The sequence below is a fragment of the Microtus ochrogaster genome, unplaced genomic scaffold, assembly GCF_000317375.1.
Source record: "Microtus ochrogaster isolate Prairie Vole_2 unplaced genomic scaffold, MicOch1.0 UNK83, whole genome shotgun sequence".
NCBI classification, from domain to species: domain Eukaryota; kingdom Metazoa; phylum Chordata; class Mammalia; order Rodentia; family Cricetidae; genus Microtus; species Microtus ochrogaster.
In genome coordinates, this window is record NW_004949181.1 from 1,491,629 (window position 1) to 1,497,601 (window position 5,973).

Below are 5,973 nucleotides of genomic sequence, written 5' to 3' on the forward strand. Positions count from 1 at the left end.
AATACACGCTGTTTGGATGAGTTGCTGATGCCTTCTAAGCTAATGGAGTGTTTTGATGATGATGATCATTGTGTTGGATTACACAGCTGTGCTGGCACGAGACAGCAGTGTGGTGGCATAATACAGCATTGTGCTTGCACAACTGAGGACTTCAGTGTCACAGTTCAGCATAGTAGATACAATGGAGCTTCATGATATCACAAGACCACATTATCATAAACTACCCATAACACAAACTTTAACTCTAGTCATTGTAATAAGTGCAATCCAAGTTTAGCCTTAATCCTAGCCCTAGTCCCATTTCTAAACATATAACTATAACAGTATTAACAAATTCTAACACTATCTAAGACCTAATTGTAAGCCTTTACTATCCCTAACATTAATCCGGTCCTAGGCCCAGCCCTACATCTAACCCTGACTTTAAGTTGAAACTTAATCATATAAACTTACTCCTAAAACTAACATGATGTTAAAACTAGCCTAAACCTAAACCCTAATCCTAACCCTATTTAAACATAACCCACAACCCTAGCCCTAACACTTACCCTAATAATATACCTAGTCCCAGCCCTAAAATTAACCCACACTTAGCCCTAGCTATTACACTAATCTTAGCCCTTCCCTAATCTAAGCCTAACACAAACCCTAAATAAATGTAACTCTCATGTATCCATAAGGCTAACAATAGCACTCATCCTAACTCTAAGTCCTACCATACTAAGTTATAACCATAACTGTCCCTAAACCTAACTCTAGCCAACATCTGATTAGAACCCTAACTCCAAACTTAACATGCCAGAGAATATTAATGGGGTGTTTTAAATGAGAATGGCCCCAATAGCATCATATGTGTAGATAACTGGTCTCAGTTGGTAGAGCCATTTAAGAATAGGTATGGCCTTGCTGGAGATGTCACTGGGGGGTGGGCTTTAATTTCAAAAGATTCTAGCTATTCTCGGTGTATCTCTCTCTACCTACTTGAGGATCAGTATGTAAGTTCTCAACTGTTCCTGTACCACATCTTTGTCCTGCATTCATGGACTCTAACCTCTGAAATGCCTTTTTTCTATAATTTGCCTTGGAAATGAGGTTTATCGCAGTCATGTAAAAATAACTAAGATAATAACTCTAACCCTAATCATGACCACATTCTAACACTAGCCGGGCTGGATAGTTTTTGCCAGCTTGAAACAAGCATAGACATATCTGGAAAGGCAAAATCTCAATCAAGAAATTGTCTCCAGCCGGGCGGTGGTGGCGCACGCCTTTAATCCCAGCACTCAGGAGGCAGAGGCAGGCGGATGTCTGTGAGTTCGAAGCCAGCCTGGTCTAGAAGAGCTAGTTCCAGGTCAGGAACCAAAAGCTACGGAGAAACCCCTGTCTCGAAAATCAAAAAAAACAAAAAGAAATTCTCTTCATTAGACTGACATGTGGGCATGACTGTGGAAATTTTTCTTGATTAATATTTGTAGCTAGCGGGCCAGAACATTACAGGAAATGCAATCCTGGGCAGGTGTTTCTGAGCTGTATAAGAAAGCAAGCAGAAAAGTTCATGGAGAGAGCCAACCATAACAAAACCCTAATATTAACCCTAGCTCTAACGCTGAACCTTGTTCCATTCCTAAGAGAACCATAACTGTCAACCTAAACACTATCCTAAGCATAACCCTAACAATGGCCTAGTCTTCTACCTGACCCTTATCCTAATGTTAACACTATTCCTATCCCTAACTTTCAGCCTAACCCTAACACTAACACTAACATTGCCTAACCCTCACGCTACCCTTTACCCTGGCACTAACCCTATCCTATAATACAATTCTAACACTAGCCTATCCCTAAGCCCAATTCCTAATTCTAACCATAACCTTAAACCGCCAATCTTAATCCTAACCCAGACATGAAAACTAACAGCATTATTAATCTGAAGCATAACCCTAACTCTAGCTAACCAAACTATGGTCCTATACCAAAACTAAACACTAACCCTATTGAGAAATTAACATAGGTATACTAAAAAATCAAACCATCTATGGACCGAAATGTGAGTGCAGATGCCCATGAAGGTCAGATGTAAAACCCTGGATGGTTATAGAGGACAAAGAGGGCTGGAGACGTGACTCAGTGGTTAAAAGTATTTGTTGCTCTTACAGAGGTCTCAACACCCACATAATCACTAACAACTGTCTGAAATTCCACTTCTAGAGACTATAATGCACTCTTCTGGCCTCTGCAGGCAACCTGCACTTGGTACAGAGACAAACATGCAGGCAAATCTCTTATAAGATTTTTTTCTTTTAAGTACAAAAGAGGAGGTGCTAAGTATGAAGAAGGAAATTACATATAAATATGAATGGATAAGATGGTAAAAGTAGAGTAAGGAGTCCCTGGGTGAAAAGACAGAACAATTCTAGAACCTAGCAAAACAATGTGTAAACTAAATCACTGAGACATACATGCAAGCACAGGGATTGCACAAAAGAATTTTTCTTAGCATTTATGGAATTAAATTGCTGACACAGCTGCACTGAGTTGAAAAGCAATTCTCAGATTCTTCTGGTTCTAGCAAGCTGCACATGGTGCTGTGTGGGAGAGGGAGAAATAGGCTCTGCAGCTGTTCCAAGTGGTTCTAGCGGAGAGGAATTTGAAAACCCTTTCCTGATAATTCCCTCAGAACTCCATTTTGACCTCTTCAGATCCTGCAAGTTCCATGTCTGCAGAGCAGTACTTCTCTTGTTCTCCAGGGCTTGAATCTGCCTGCTTCCCTGCCGAGATCTTCCCAGGCTTAGTAAGTTTATAGGCCCCGCCTCTTGTAGGAAAGGAGATTTAGTGGCGAGTCTTCTGGGTTGCCAAGTTCCCCAGGAGTCCCAGTGTTACAATAGGAATGAGCACTGTGGCTGGACAGTGGAATATGGTGATGGCATAATGAAGCACTATTTTAGAAAAGAATTATGACACGATAATGGACCAATTTGGTAGAACATAAGAAGATTATGATGGGATGGGGGACATTGTGTCAGGGCAGTAATGGAATACAATGGAACACTGGCACACTGTGATAGGGACAGTAGAGATTTTGAGGGTATATAAGAGTGTTGTAATAGGACAAAAGAAAATATGATGGGGACAAAGAAACATTGTGAAAGAACAGAAGTGTGGTTTAGTGCAGTGGTAGAGACTGATTTGGATCTATTTAACATTGTGATGACACAAGGAATCATTGTGATGAATACAGAGGTGAGAGAAAAACAGACCGTGATAGGACAGAGAAAAAAATGTGATTGGACAGCTGAGAAATGCAATGGAATAAAGGATTATGAGAACTAGAACTGAGGTGGGTAGGTGGACATTGACTGAGCTCTGCCATAGAAAGAGAAGCACTGTGAACAGTAAACCATTGACAGAACAGTGGGGGACTGTAATGACACTGCAGCACTGTGATACGACAGAGAGCATTAGGGTAGGAGAGAGGAGCACTGTGACAGTACTTCTAAACACAAGGCGAAAGAAAAAAACATTGTGACTGGTTGATTGGCCAGTAGACCACTGTGACAGACAAAGAAGCATTCTAGTGGGACAGGAGAGGACTGATATGAAACAGATGGCCAGACATGGTGTCACACACCTTCAATCCTAGCGCTCAGGAGGTATGGGAGTTTGAGGCCAGCCTGTTCTACATATCGAGTATCAGACTATCCAGGACTACATATTGAGACACATTTCAAAAGCAAACACAAAGTGAGATACCGGTACGACAATGAAGCATGACAATAGGATGAAAGAGCACCAATGGTGGAACAGTAGCACACTGGAATGGAGCAATGGAAACTGATAAAATAATGAACAGTGCTGTGACATCACAGTGGTACCTTGTCATAGCAACGAAGAGCATAGTGGCAAACAACTAAAAACTGGATGAACATCATATTATCACAGTATTGCATAATTATAGGGCAATGAAGTACTACTGTTTGGGAGTACTAGAGCCTTGTGATGGGATAAGCCTGGTGGACTTGAGACATGACGGTGGAACCTGGTGATGAAGCAGAGGAGCACTGTGTTCAAATAGTGGAGTACGGTAGCAGTAGGACGCTGTGATCGAACAATTGCGCATCTTGACTGATGCACTGGTGAGTAATAGAAATAGAATAATAGAAAAGTTAGACACTGATGGAGAGAAGAGCACTGTGATTAGACTATAAATCACTGTGCCAGGACAATGGAGGGCTGAGATGGCAGAGCAGAGTGCTGATGAAACTTATATCTTGATGAATCAAAAGAATATTATGATAGGCAGAAACCTGTGAAAACAGGTAAGCATTATGATGGGATACAAAGGAACACTGGCATACTGGCATGGATCAGAGGAGCGCAGTGGTGGGACAGTGAAGGTCTATGATGGGACAATGCATCACTACATAGAAAAGTGGGGACAGAGGATCACTGTTAAGGGCACAGCTTAATGTTTTTAATCACCATGTAATGTGTACTTAGAAGACAGAATGGGTTGCTAAGTAAAATTTACCTCATGCTTAACTTCTCTTATTAACCAGATGAAGCAAACGATCTTAGACCTCTGAAACACTCTCTTAGTCCAGACCTAATACGGGTCTCTTCCCACAGTGGCTATTGACCTAGGAAGACTGAAGGAAAGTGCACTTCTAAGACAACTAAGTTTTGACACATGACTCATTAGAAACGTCTTGAGTACTAATACATATATATTATATTGTTAGTCTTCTGAATTTTCCAACCTCTCTAACACTTCTTTTCATTTAAAAGTTTCTAAACATAAGGGAGGTGTCTTAATAGGGTTTTATTGCTGTGAAGAGACACCATAACCAAGGCAGCTCTTACAAAGAAAATCATTTAATTGAGGCTGGCTTACAGTTTCAGAGGTTCACACCATTATCATCATAACAGGACACATAGCAGTATGCAGGCAAACATGATGCTGGAGAAGGAGCTGAGAGTTCTACACCCAGATCAGCAGGAATAGAAATGCCACACTAGACCTGACGTGAGCATTTAAGACCTCAAAGCCTGGCCCCTATTGAAACTTCCTCCAACAAAGCCAAACCTACCTCAACAAGGCAACCTCTTAATAGTGCCACTACCTATGGGCCTATAGGGGCCATTTTTATGCGAGCCACGACAGGACTGTTTGGAAGACATAAAGCGTTGCCACTTCACACGAACCTTTAACCATAGCCTAAACCTAATCTCAGTTTCTTACCCCAATGTTACTTCTATTGACAACCTTAACACTCTAACACGTAACATCCCAAATCCTAAAACTAATCCTATCCTGAATCCTACTCTAACCAGCTACTAACACTATCATTACACTAAACCCAATCAACACCCTAACTCTAATACCATCCCGAATCCTAATGATATACAACCTCATGCTCAACCACACTTAATATTAATCACAACATTAATCTGTAATGTAAAAACCTAAACTTAAAACTTAAACCCCTATCCCTAGTACCCAATCTCTGGCCCTACCACTATGATTTATCCTAATGCATAACAATAAAAACCCTAACCCTTACCAGAAACCTAATTTCTACTTCTCTAAACCTAACCCTAATCTTTAATCTTAACCCAATCCTTTCTATGATCTAATCTACAAACAGAACAAAACAGAATATACAAGTGTCAACAGAAGCAAAATTTTATTTGGCAGCTCTTCACAGTTTGTGAATCACCTCCTGGCTACATTGCCTCTCTTTACACACAGAGATACAAAATAATTGTATCTTAAAGCATTTGAAAAAAGAAATCTATTTAAAAACCAATCTTTAGTAAACATTACCATTTATTAAAGATAAAAACCAATTTTCATACCAATTGAGGTGCTTATTTTTTTTAATTTATTTATTTATTATGTATACAATTTTCTGTCTGTGTGTATGCCTGCAGGCCAGAAGAGGGCACCAGACCTCATTACAGATGGTTGTGAGC